The sequence below is a fragment of the Ptychodera flava genome, chromosome 2 (assembly GCF_041260155.1).
Source record: "Ptychodera flava strain L36383 chromosome 2, AS_Pfla_20210202, whole genome shotgun sequence".
In the NCBI taxonomy this organism is placed as follows: domain Eukaryota; kingdom Metazoa; phylum Hemichordata; class Enteropneusta; family Ptychoderidae; genus Ptychodera; species Ptychodera flava.
The window spans coordinates 4,513,707-4,528,460 of NC_091929.1; the positions used below are offsets into that span (position 1 = coordinate 4,513,707).

At 35.8% G+C, this 14,754-nt stretch overlaps 1 long non-coding RNA gene across 1 annotated transcript in view; it reads left to right on the top strand.

Annotated features, from left to right (window-relative positions):
- Positions 1-4,856, top strand: part of LOC139151753 (uncharacterized) — a 69,453-nt gene extending 64,597 nt beyond the window's left edge. The window contains exon 3 of the long non-coding RNA XR_011556487.1: positions 4,600-4,856. This is a non-coding gene — a long non-coding RNA (uncharacterized lncRNA). The remainder of the gene's footprint in view (positions 1-4,599) is intronic.
- The last annotated feature ends 9,898 nt before the right edge of the window (positions 4,857-14,754 follow it).

Consider the following 14,754-nt stretch of genomic DNA (forward strand, 5'->3'; position numbering starts at 1 on the left):
CTGAAGGGAATGAATAATCTTTACGGCCCTGATAGAGCTTTTGCAGTCCGAGTCGGTCGTACGGTGGAAGGGCCCGAGCGTGCGAGGGCCCGTACGCCATACGACCAAGGGCCGCAAAAGCCGTATCAGGGCCGTTAATGTTTTATCATATACCTTATGGAATGATAAATATGTAGATCACATAATATTCGTTTTGTTAAGGCGATAAAAATGCGTGCGATATCAAAAATTTACTGCCATTTGTGTCAAAAGGGAAATCCTGCAAATGTGCAGGAGTGGTGGCAGTGAACTGAATCAGCCCACACATCTGAATAAGAGGATTTTGACCTTTAACATATTTGTATGCAGGGTACCTGTTATGTTTGGGAGTAGTAGCAGTAACTCAAACAGCTAATTGGTCATTTCCTGTCATTGTTTATGAACTGTGACATATTAACAGATCTGCTGAAACCATGGATGTCATTTTTGTACATCCATGGTTGGAAAATTCTCTGCTATGCATGTTGCTAAAGTTGACCTTCAGTAAAAGTTTCAGACCTTATTTACTTTTGTCATTCTTAATTTTCTGGTTTAAATATTTCTTGTTGTTTTTCTGGTTGTTCTGTGCAGAAATTGTCATAACATCAACGTATAATTTTCCTGCACTGAACAGATAGAAATAACACTTATTGTTGATCTTTGGTATGGAACATTTCTGATCAAATTTGAGCGACACCATATAATTGCGGTATTTTTTCAGTTTGTTGAAATCGTGGTGAAGTTGCACATTGGTATTATTGGAGCTATTCTTCATGTTTTATGGTCAAAAACCATTTTCTCTCAAATCAGGTGTCAGACTCGATAAGCACAAAATATGGGATAATATGAGTGAGATTTTATCAGCCTGTGCTGATATATGCAAGATTATATTTTGGGGCGAATTTTGCCAATTTTAGTCTAAAAAGATAAACATCTTCTCAAAACAGCTTGTCAGAGTTCGATCAAAGTACACATGCTCTATTTTGGAATGACAAGAAATGATAAGTTTTTTGTGGTTGTGGCTGGAAAATTATTTGAGTTATGAATACAAGAAAGTTTGTCAATATTATGTATTGTGATATATTGTGACAGCCATGCTATAAGGCGCCCTATAATTGATCATCGAGTGTTGGTCTCTTGCATGTTTTGCTCAGCTGCCTTCATGGGGAGTCTACAAATTATGATAACGAGTCTAAAAGACATGACCTGCCAGCTGACTGTAACACACTGCTATGTTGTTCAACCAAGATTAGCATTCAGTCCAGTAAACTTATTTCTCATTATCATCCTTGTAAAACCAGACTACCACAAATATTTTGTTTTTGCCTTGTAAAAATGCTTATTCAAGCTTACAATTTTTATCCTCCTCAGTGGCAGTAAAAAGAAGATTTGACACCGACCGTGTCAAGTTTAGAGAATCGGAAAACACTGATTTTGGAGTAAACCAGAAAGTTAGAAAAGAAAGAGAAGTCGTCTGCACAAGTTTGTTGTTTTATCCTATAGTTAAATGGAAAATGTGCAAGTGTTATTAGAAAGATACATGCTTACACCCCTCTCCCAAACAAAAAACAAATGTTCACATTTGTGTTATTCCAGTATGTATATGTTGCAAGAGAGGTAGACCTTGCATCTGACAAACTTTTTTATTCATTAAATGATCAGAGCCACTTATATCTTGGCATTATTTTGGGTAGGTTTCTTTTGATTTATTATGTATGTTCTCCCCAGGAATTTCTTATACAGTATCGACTAATTTTTCCCCTAAATTGATGGATTTTGGCCGATATTCTTTAATTATTATGGGAAGAACACTGTATGTTGTTCCCTTAACTTAAAGTGGTTCAATCTCTGATTGTCACATTTTATCTCACACCTAGTGAAGACCACAGTGCATGATTACTTCCGTCATTTAATTTTCAGTATGTACCAAAATTTTTATTAAAGTAGAATTCACATGTTATGGCCATGTGTAGGGTGAATTATAACAAGTGATTAATGAGTATATTTCAGTTAGAATACCAACATAATGATTTTCAACCGAAACTGAAATAACCAAATGCATTTCCGGAACGAGCAACTTTGTGCCCTTAAGACATCATGTTCCATAAAAGTATAACAGAAGGTGTAACTAGCTTTAAAGGTACATTAGCTGTATTTTTTCAGATCATTTGTTATATCATGATTTGAAATTTAGAGTGCTTAGGCAAAAGTTCTTCCAAATTATGGCCACAGAAAATTGTCAAATATTGATGAAGAACATACAAATTTTGTACAATAAAATAATTTTGCCTTGAAACCAAAATATGGTTTCCACCAGCAAAAACACTTTGCGTGAATTAGACAGACCCAGTCTGTTGCCAAGGCCATACAGAGTAATATTTTAGAGATAATATGGCTTAATTATGGCTTAATATGGCTTCTTTGTGATTTGTACCATAGGAGGTTGACATTTTTAGAACTTTTTCTGTTTAATATACTAACAATGATACAAAGTATATATAAAATTATCTATTATTATCCATTAAAAGTACATATTGAGAGTTAGAGTGAAAGTTTCAAAATCAAAATTTAAAAGCGATAGAAATAACAGTATGCATGTACTACAAATTTCACACTATTCAAATCAAACAAATGAGTAACTGAGGTGGCCTGTCTTTGTTGACTGTTAACATGGACATTGCCTTAGCCCTGTCAATAGAAAAAAATCAATATCTTTTTGACTAGACAGGTGCTTTAAATATCTCTGTTTCACTTCAAACTATTCTGTATGGCTGGTTATTTAATTTCTTGAAAATTACATAAAAAATTATATCTCCTCTCAATAATGCATAATATTTAAAAATCATTTGCAATGGTAATTGACAATGAGAGTTTCCTAAAAGTATATTTCAAAATATTCATTTTTATTTTTAGTAGTTTACATTTTTTTCTACACATGAGAGCTATGCCTGGCTTGATTAGGGAATCTCTGTCGGTATAAATCAGAAAGAATTATGTGATATTTGTAGTATGGGGGGGGAGTTGCACAGTTGGCATAATCTACTTCTAGTATTAGATACACAAAGTCAACAATTTTGTCACAATAATACTAAAAATGTACTAATAAAATAAAATGTTGCAAAGCAAAACTTACTGTACTTGAGGGTAATGTAAATTGACAGTTCCGTTCTGATGTGCTCAAAGGTATTTGGACAAGGATGCCAATGTTAAAATAATAGTAATAATAATAAAGGATATTTATTGTGCGCCTAATCTCGCAGAGCTCTAGGCGCATGGCTACAAAAGAACTCTCATCAGGTGTGAGATTTAAAAGGTGTGTTTTAAGAGTAGAACGAAATGATGCTAAAGATTGAGTATGACGGAGATTTGCAGGTAAACTATTCCAAGTCGTAGGACCAGTATAGGAAAATGATTTTTCGCCGAAGCTTTTCGTGACAGCACGAGGTACTTTGAGTACACGAGTATCAAAGGAAGAACGCAACTGTCTTGAGGGACAGTACTGTTGAAGAAGGTCTGTAAGGTATTGCGGCCCAGATCCAATAAATGAATTGAAACAGATTACTGAAAGTTTGTATTGTATGCGAGATGTAATTGGTAACCAATGTAGCGAACACAAAAGAGGTTGGACGGAGTCCGATTTCTTGACCTTATACACTAGTCGTGCCGCAGCATTTTGCACTCTCTGCAACTTTTGGAGTAAATATTTGGGACAACCAGCTAAAAGAGAGTTACAATAGTCCAGGCGCGAAAGTACAAGTGCGCAGATTAAAGTTTTGGTGGCTTCCACAGTGAGTAAGTGACGAATTGAACTAATATGTCGGAGGTGGATGTAGGCGACTCTACAAATATTTTGAACATGAAGCGACATATTCAAGTGACAGTCAAGTGTGACACCAAGGTTTTTCACATTTCTAACAAATTGAATATCAGAATTCCGACACGCATAGAGGTAGGGGTTAATTTTGGAGATGATCTTTGAGATATGACCACCATTGCTTCAGTTTTGTTGTCGTTCAACTGAAGTTTATTGTGGGTCATCCAAGTTTTGACGTCACTGATACAATTTTGCACAGTATTGATTGTCACTTGAATATTGTCAATTGTGCTGACTTTATAAAGTTGGTTATCGTCAGCAAAAGCATGATGCTGCACTCCGTGATTTCTGACAATTTCGAAGAGTGGTTCTGTGTACATGACAAACAAGACGGGCCCAAGTACAGAACCTTGAGGAACTCCAAACGAGAGAATGGACGAGTCTGATCTCACACCATTGATAGTAACAGTTTGCGTTCTACCAGAAAGATAGGACTCAAACCAGGACAGCGCAGATTCAGTTATTCCAAAAGTGTGCTGAAGTCTGTGAAGGAGGATGCTATGGTCTATAGTGAAATGAATTTACTTATGTTCCTTGGCATAGGTGGAATGGAAGGCAACATAATATGTTCAAATCAGTTATAAGTCATGAAACCAGAGTTGTTCTTAAAATATCAAATGTACCATATTGTTAGTTATGACAGTGACCTATAAGTATTACTCTTTGCATTATTGAAAATAACCATCGTTTATCATTTCTACCTACAGATTTTAAAGAGGAGAAGCACAATGATCCATGAAGATGAGAAGGACTTCTGGAACGATGTCACTGCTGACCTGATGTCTGATGAGGAGGTCCTGCCAGATCTAAAGATAATTGCCTCCAGGCCTTCTTGGCGATCTGATAAACTCAATGACTTTATAGACACATTAAATCAGAGAATGCTGAATGATTCTCATTCAAGAGACTACATTCTGCGGAGAAAGTATGGCAGGGCCAGTGAGAGGCCACCTCCAAAAAAGCAGTTCAGTGCTGAATTTGTCAGACAGAACAGTGACTCATAGCTTTTTTGATGAAGTAAGTATTCATCATCACTCCGTCCATCAACAGTTGATCAACAATTTGTATATTGTTCTGAATTTTGATTTTGGTGTATTTTATTATCCTTTGGTGTGCTGTATTTTTCCAACAAAAATTATGGCGCAACATTTTACCAATTTTTATGAACTTTTGTGTAATTTTTCTGATAATTTTGGACCAGATGAACACAATTTTTCATTGGCCACAGTTTGCTATCAAAATTTTGGCAAAAATCTGAAAAATGAACAAAGGTGTAGTTTACAAGGTGAAAAAAATTGACTTTGGCGCTTAAACAGTTAATCAGTGCAGTTTCCTTAATGCTTTATCTTGCCTTTGTCTAATTTTACTAACATTTACACATTCTTTTTGAACGAAGAAGAACTCATTTACAGTGAACTTGATTTTGTGTATCTAAATTGTAGTTGTAGTTTTCAGATGCCACAGTTTTGCAAAAATTGGTTAAGCATAAGTATGAATATATGCGGCAACTGTCCCTCCCATTATTATGTAATCAAAGAAGGCAAAAGTACTGGTCTCTTGATTCTCTATAAATTAGAGAATCCAGCAGTATCCTGTAATATATACAGTGGATTACACATGAGAATCCAGCAGTATCCTGAAATATATATATAATGGATTACACTGGTGTCCATCAGAATCCTTCAATGGATTAAACAATGGATTATGTTCCGTATCCAACAGAATCCATTGCTTGATTGCCAGTGGATTCTGGTGGAATACATAATGTATATTGTAGTATTCTGGTGGATTCTTGAAGTATCAAGAACAAAATACAGAAGAATCCTCAATGGATTCTCCACTTTTTGCACAGTGGAGGTTATCGTATAAGCTGAAGTTAGTGGCGTCTGTATGTATGTACGTATAGAATATCCGTAACCTCAAAAGACTTGAGAACCACTGCGTTTTTTAGCTTGGCATGAGGCGTGTTGATGCATCCTGAGCTATGGATGGGATTTTGTTAAAATGACGCATTGCCAAATTTTGCAAATGAGCTGAAAGAGTGACAATGGTCAAGAATTAATAACTCAATAACCACTGTTTTGATTGCTTTGAAAATTCGTGTGCAAGTACCTTAGGTAAACCTAATACAGTTTTATGAATATCGGGAAGGTATCTTGAGTTTTGTATTTTTGCTGAATTTTTGGTGATTTTTCTCATTTTAAGTAAAAATGTTTCTTCTCTTAAACCGTCAGCCCAAATATTCTCAAATTTCGGTTGGATGTTTCCAAGGGTGTTACCGTATTAATTTATTGAAATTGCAACGAAATTGGAAAAAATACTGTGCAAGAAATTTATTTAAACGCTTGCCTTTACGTTGTACCATGGTTAGCTATAATCTTTTTGTGGACTAAAGGTCGTTGACAAGGTACATAAAGAATGCTAAATAAGGCTCAAGTCAGGTCCCAGTATAAATGATAAAGGGCGAGTACTTCGTACCCTGATGTCACCATTCTTCTATTTGTCTGCTGCTAAAAATGAGGAGTTCTGACTCATCAAGGTACACCTGATAATAAATGAACCATTCAAAAGAAGTTGATAATATTTGTTCAATGCGTTATCAACTTTATGCTGTTTCATCCACGTTGTCCTGATTAAAGCAACGTTTTTCTTTTGTATCTCTAACGACTAGAGTATCTGATAAACTCAGAGCACAAATGGATAGAAAATCGATATAATGCCTGTTATTGATACATTTGGAATGTAGAACATGCCCTTTGTAGCATTATAGATATTCACTGATCGCCACCGTTTTGACGTAAAAGTAACCGCTAAATATCCGTATTACAGCTGTTCTAACATTTATCATTCAGTTCAACTTCTCGCCATGAAGACACTCGATCATTAATCGACCGCTGAGCTGAGTTTAGTCATTGGTTGTATGCTCAGGTCCCAAGTATATGACTTGTTGCGGTCGTCTTATTTGGTCATAATGTAGAGATAAAACAGCTTGCTAATTCCTGTGTATCGACTAGTGTTTCTTTCAGGTCTGATCTTACGTATAAGTATACAAAAATCGCGTTTCTCTCAAAGTTGACCTACAGTGCATATCTATAATGCTACAAAGCAGTAACAAAGGGCATGTTCTACATTCCAAATGTATCATTAACAGGCATTATATCGATTTTCTATCCATTTGTGCCCTGCGTTTATCAGATACTCTAGTCATTAGAGACACAAAAGAAAACTAGTTACTTTAAGGTAGAATGCAACTCGGGGACAGATATTCGAATTGTCAAGCTTTTACATTTTTTTTCTGAATTACCACTTGGGGGGTAATTTTACAGCTCTTGGTGTAAGAAAACGTTTTACTAGCTTAGTTTTTTCGTAATTCGAAAATTGTATTTTTCTCCATAGAGTTAACACAGGGATGGCGGCCATTTTGAATTGTAAATATCGGTAAATTTTGGGTCTTTTGTTTCTGTAGTACCAAACTTTGCACGGTGACCCCCGATTATTATTCTTGATTTTAAAAGAGAATGGATGAAAGATTTCCTAAGGAAAGTTTGAGCAAAAGTTTAAGTCTTTCACTTCCGAGGTGCATATACGCTCAAAAGATTCAAGATTACTATAGGATATTGACCTATATCATACACATGCACATTGATTTTTTTTTTTTTGGTGATACAATCCAATATGGCCGCCCTGTGGCCATTTTGTTACCTTTTTTAATGTCCGGAACCATAACTAAGACATGTATCAGGCGAATTTATTCAAAGTTGGTACAAGGAGATTGACCAATGTCATACATATGCACGTGAATTTGTTTTGTGATGCGATCCAATATGGCTGCTGTGCTGCCATTTTGTTATGATTTTTTCATGTACAAAGCTATAACTCAGGCATATCTCAACTGATTTTATTCAAAGTTGGTACAAGGACATTGACCTATGTCATACATATGCACATTGTTTAGTGATACGATCCAATATGGCCGCCTTGTGGCCCTTTAATTACGATTTTTTCATGTCAGGAACCATAACTCAGACATGTATCAAGCGAATGTATTCAAAAGTATTTTTATCACAGACCTAATGAAGAGGACTCTATCCTCTCTGAGGACCTGTAATCAAAGTACCCATTAACAAGTGGGGACTGTGTCATCAACGATGACTTGTTTGTCAAGAGGGGACAATCCCCCCGAAATTGTGCCAGTCACACCTTAGAGATACAAGTAGAACATTTGAACTGGTGAAATCCCCCAAATTTTCCGGTTAAGGGGCAAAATCCCCCTGTTGATGCCATCCTGGATGAAACAAGTTGTATTTCCAACCCTGCCATTGATTCATCGTATTGAAGTTTGAGAGTCATGCTTTAATTTGTAGATATTTTTAATGTTTTCATATGGTTAGTCCTCAGTTTGTTGTTTATCGTTTTATTGTACGTTTTGCATTTATATTTTTATTTATACTTTATTGAGCCTTAATGGGACTTCTGGTCGGTCTTTCTCGAAATAAACAAATACATAAATAAGTATATTGCCACACGTCTTGACCTATATACCTGTTTTCTTTAAACAGGACCACAATCACCATTGATAAAGATTGGTTTGGGCAAAATCATACCAGTGATTAAAGGTTTAATTACAATTACAGAAGTCATAAACAGTCAATTTGTCTTATCTTGAATATAAAAAAACAATGTTCTAGCGTGAACAGATTTCAACTAATTTCAACAATTTGTAGGAGATAGTATTTACATTAAATCTGTCAAGTGAATGTTTTCTTTTCACCCAATGAGATTCAAGAACCCTTACTGAGGCAGTGCATCCCATTGAAATTGGATACTGGGCAAAATGACAACCAAGTGAAAAGAAACATGGTGACAATACCCTTCTCCATTGCAAAGCAAAGGCACAGTGTGCGGCTATGCAAACAGCCGACACTAAACAGATATGTAGAGCAAAACCCTGCAGAATTGAGGGAGTCTATCTTCAATATATTTTCTTTCCCAAGGCAGGGAGTCCTTGCTGTGGCACAGGTTTGTACAGTGTGGTTGAGATTTAAGATTAGAGAAACATGCATATGGCGGAGAGAAAAATAAAGTTAATTGTTTGTGCACAAATAAACTGACATTTTTTGAAGAGAAAATATTGTTTCCATGATTGTTCAATGATTATCTTCCATGTTTTTACGATTTTTAATATGTTAGGCAACAGGTGTGCATATCCATGCAGAAGAGGAAACAAGATCAATCCAAAACTGACTTCAAGGCAGCATTTTAACAGACAAAGAAAGGAACCACCTACAAGTACAGTGGTCTCAGGATGAAGGCAGTGAGATTACACCTCCATTCGGTAGAGGACTTCCTATTGGTCAGTATGGTGGAGAGAAGTGCACTCTTACACTGCCAAGCAAGCACACACACAAAGAGTAGACATTTAACAGAAGTAACCCTCGAGCATCATCAGATACAGTACAGCTAGTGAACAGAACTGTTGAAGGTGATCCAGCTCATAAAGAAAAAAAAATCCAACCTTCAGAACATTGAAAAAACACAATTATTGTTGCACATTGCCCCCCCCCGCAAAACTAAGTATCATTGTGATTTAGTAAAGAACCTGTAGCTAATCGTCACTTGTGATGATTTTTTAACATCATGTCTTTTCATTATAACTTCTTGTTCTACTTCAAAAATGTTTATTAAAACATCTGCCAATCGGCAGGATGACAGTGGATGTACATAACAATCAGGGTCTAGATTTACTCGTCAATAACAGTGCAAACTACACATGTATAGGCTGAGTTGACAAGCTGAATACTATCTTTCCCAATAGGCTTCTAGTAGAAGAAGAAACTGTAGTTGATATTAAAAGAAATTGTGAAAAGATTATCAAAAAATTACAGTTACTGGAGTACAAATATTTTTAGTTACTAGGGGATATCTTCAAGCTTATGTAAGATGGATTTCAGGCAATGTCAACCCATGGACAGGGTACAGAGAATGTTGCAGATTACTGCAAATTTGACTTGCTCATGAACATGTCAAGTTACATTCCATGATCAAAAATAAAAGCTCAAAACTACATCTGAAGCTTGCTTTGGAGATCAACACTATTGCTTTCAATAAGTATCAATATTTCAACAAAATTCATGTTATTAGAGTGACAGAAAATTATGAACACCGTTCCTAGTCTGACTAGCTTATTAGCTCCACTGTCAGTGATGCGGGCTTATCAAGTAGGCTGATTTTCTGTCATCCGTCAACAATTGCCTTTTCCCCCGAAACCGCAAGTCTGCAGATATGCAGTTGCCTTTGGGTGACCTCACTTAAAACGTGAATTTTCATATTTGTATTTTTGGAGCATTATTATCTCTCATTTGGTATACCAATGTAAGGTTATCGTATAAGCTGAAGTTAGTGGCGTCTGTATGTATGTACGTATAGTATATCCGTCAACCTCAAAAAACTTGCGAACCGCTGCGTTTTTTAGCTTGGCATTTGGCGTAATGATGCATCCTGAGCTATAGATGGGATTTTGTTAAAATGACGCATTGCCAAAATTTTGCACATGAGCTGAAAAGTGACAATGGTCAAGAATTAATAACTCAATAACCACTGTTTTGATTGCTTTGAAAATTCGTGTGCAAGTACCTTAGGTAAACCTAATACAGTTTTATGAATATCGGGAAGGTATCTTGAGTTTTGTATTTTTGCTGAATTTTTGGTGATTTTTCTCATTTTAAGTAAAATGTTTCTTCTCTTAAACCGTCAGCCCAAATATTCTCAAATTTCGGTTGGATGTTTCCAAGGGTGTTACCGTATTAATTTATTGAAATTGCAACGAAATTGGAAAAAATACTGTGCAAGAAATTTATTTAAACGCTTGCCTTTACGTTGTACCATGGTTAGCTATAATCTTTTTGTGGACTAAAGGTCGTTGACAAGGTACATAAAGAATGCTAAATAAGGCTCAAGTCAGGTCCCAGTATAAATGATAAAGGGCGAGTACTTCGTACCCTGATGTCACCATTCTTCTATTTGTCTGCTGCTAAAAATGAGGAGTTCTGACTCATCAAGGTACACCTGATAATAAATGAACCATTCAAAAGAAGTTGATAATATTTGTTCAATGCGTTATCAACTTTATGCTGTTTCATCCACGTTGTCCTGATTAAAGCAACTAGTTTTCTTTTGTATCTCTAACGACTAGCGTATCTGATAAACTCAGAGCACAAATGGATAGAAAATCGATATAATGCCTGTTATTGATACATTTGGAATGTAGAACATGCCCTTTGTAGCATTATAGATATTCACTGATCGCCACCGTTTTGACGTAAAAGTAACCGCTAAATATCCGTATTACAGCTGTTCTAACATTTATCATTCAGTTCAACTTCTCGCCATGAAGACACTCAATCATTAATCGACCGCTGAGCTGAGTTTAGTCATTGGTTGTATGCTCAGGTCCCAAGTACATGTATATGACTTGTTGCGGTCGTCTTATTTGGTCATAATGTAGAGATAAAACAGCTTGCTAATTCCTGTGTATCGACTAGTGTTTCTTTCAGGTCTGATCTTACGTATAAGTATACAAAAATCGCGTTTCTCTCAAAGTTGACCTACAGTGCATATCTATAATGCTACAAAGCAGTAACAAAGGGCATGTTCTACATTCCAAATGTATCATTAACAGGCATTATATCGATTTTCTATCCATTTGTGCCCTGCGTTTATCAGATACTCTAGTCATTAGAGACACAAAAGAAAACTAGTTACTTTAAGGTAGAATGCAACTCGGGGACAGATATTCGAATTGTCAAGCTTTTACATTTCTTTTCTGAATTACCACTTGTGGGGGTAATTTTACAGCTCTTGGTGTAAGAAAACGTTTTACTAGCTTAGTTTTTTCGTAATTCGAAAATTGTATTTTTCTCCATAGAGTTAACACAGGGATGGCGGCCATTTTGAATTGTAAATATCGGTAAATTTTGGGTCTTTTGTTTCTGTAGTACCAAACTTTGCACGGTGACCCCCGATTATTATTCTTGATTTTAAAAGAGAATGGATGAAAGATTTCAGTTTGAGCAAAAGTTTAAGTCATTCACTTTCGAGGTGTATACTACGCTGAAAAAGATTCAAGATTACTACAAGGATATTGACCTATGTCATACACATGCACATTGATTTTTTTGGTGATACAATCCAATATGGCTGCCGTGTGGCCATTTTGTTACCTTTTTTTAATGTCCGGAACCATAACTCAGACATGTATCAGGCGAATTTATTCAAAGTTGGTACAAGGAGATTGACCAATGTCATACATATGCACGTGAATTTGTTTTGTGATGCAATCTGATATAGCTGCTGTGCGGTCATTTTGTTATGATTTTTTTCATGTACAAAGCCATAACTCAGGCATATCTCAACCGATTTTATTCAAACTTGGTACAAGGACATTGACCTATGTCATACACATGCACACTGATTTGTTTTGTGATACGATCCAATATTGCCGCTGTGTGACCATTTTATTATGATTTTTCCATGTCCTGAACCATAACTTAGACATGCATCAATTACAAGCGAATTTATTTAAAAGTATTTTTATCACAGAAGTAATGAAGAGGAATCTATCCTCTCTGAGGACCTGTAATCAAAGTACCCATTTACAAGTGGGGACTGTGTCACCAACGATGACTTGTTTGTCAAGAGGGGACAATCCCCCAGAAATTGTGCCAGTCACACCTTAGAGATACAAGTAGAACACATGAACGGGTGAAATCCCCCAAATTTTCCAGTAAAGGGGCAAAATCCCCCTGTTGATGCCATTCTCGATAAAACAAGTTGCATTTCCAACCCTGCCATTGATTCATCGTATTGAAGTTTGAGAGTCATGCTTTAATTTGTAGATATTTTTAATGTTTTCATATGGTTAGTCCTCTGTTTGTTGTTTATCGTTTTATTGTACTTTTTGCATTTATATTTTTATTTATACTTTATTGAGCCTTAATGGGACTTCTGGTCGGTCTTTCTTGAAATAAACAAATAAATAAATAAGTATATTGCCACACGTCTTGACCTACATACCTGTTTTCTTTAAACAGGACCACAATCACCGTTGATAACGATTGTTTGGGCAAAATCATACCAGTGATTAAAGGTTTAATTACAATTACAGAAGTCATAAACAGTCAATTTGTCTTATTGTGAAGATAAAAATCACAATGTTCTAGATTGAACAGATTTCAACTAATTTCAATAATTTGTAGAACGTAGTATTTACATTAAATCTGTCAAGTGAATGTTTTCTTTTCACTCAATCAGATTCAAGAACCCTTACTGTGGCAGTGCATCACGTTGAAATTGGATACTGGGCAAAATGACAACCAAGTGAAAAGAAACATGGTGACAATACCCTTCTCCATTGCAAAGCAAAGGCAATGCAAACAGCCAACACTAAACAGATATTTAGAGCAAAACCCTGCAGAATTGATAATACTGTTTGGGGGAATTTTTGTCATTTTTGGTCCAAAAATCTTAAAATATATTTTCTTTTTAAAGCCCCTGGAGAGACAACTTTAATATTTGGTGCACAGATGTCCAGGGATGACAATAGTTAGATATGTGGAAGTTGTCCTGAAATATTAATATTTGTATTTTTAAGCCATTTTTTTTTTCATTTTTAGTTCAGAAAACTTGTTCTTAAAATTACTTGTCTGATAGCTTTGTAATCTGTAACAAAATTCCCGAGGGATGTTATTAGATACATCTTCTGCTCAAAGAGTTGGGAAATCCCCAAATTTTTATATGTAAATAATTTTAGCTCATATTTGGTATGTATATAAATACCAAAAGAGCTTATATGGTGAGTTGGTGGCATCTGTACATCTGTATGTGTGTGTACGTATGTGCGGATATATGTCCGTCACACGCAAAGCTCCCAAACCGCCCCACCTACCATCTTAGTGTTTTGTGTACAGGTAGACCGAGGGGTTGGGATGTGACGTTGTTCAAATGAACATGTCAGTTTCAAAAATATGCAAATGAGATAAGAGAAAGGGGAAATCCTGCAATATGCAGGAGTGGTTGCAGTAACTGAGACAGCCCACACATCTGAGTAAGAGGTTTATGACCTTTAACCTATTTGTATGCAGTGTACCTATTATATGTAGGAGTGGTGGCAGTAACAGAAACAGCTTATTAGTCATTTCCCGTCATTGTTCATGAACTGTTACATGTTGGCAGACCTACTCAAACTAAGAGTGACTGAGTTGAAACATTCCTCTGCTATGCATGTTGCTAAAGTTGACCTCCAGTACCTACTTTCAGACCTTATTTACTTTTGTCATTCTTGTGTTTCTGGTTTAAATATTTCTTGAATTAACCAAATATGAGCACACTGTCCTTGACGGTATTTTTTCAGTTTGTGACCTTAAATGACCTACACCTATCCAGGATATGTTGTGAGACAGTTTCGAAGGCTGTGAACATAAGTTTGTCATTTTTGGTATCAATTTGTAACAAAATCTGATCCAGAAAATAAGCTTAGCTGAGTTGTTTCATTGTGGACCAATATTTGTAACTTTTCCATGTAAGACACAAAAGAACTGTTGAGAAATTTGGATCCAGGATTATTCCAGATGTTGTAATCACCCCAACAGTGGAAGGCATTTCACTATCTGTGAGTAATTTAAGTGCTGTTTACATTCTAATGATAACACTCATAGCATTAATTAAAAATCCCCAAGGTTGTTCATACATTACCTGCCATCTGGCGTTATGTAAACATGGTCAATACCAATAGTCGGCTGAAAATATGGTTTGACCCAAAAAAATTGCTACAAAAGGTTTCTCAACGGTTTTCTATAGAGTCAAAT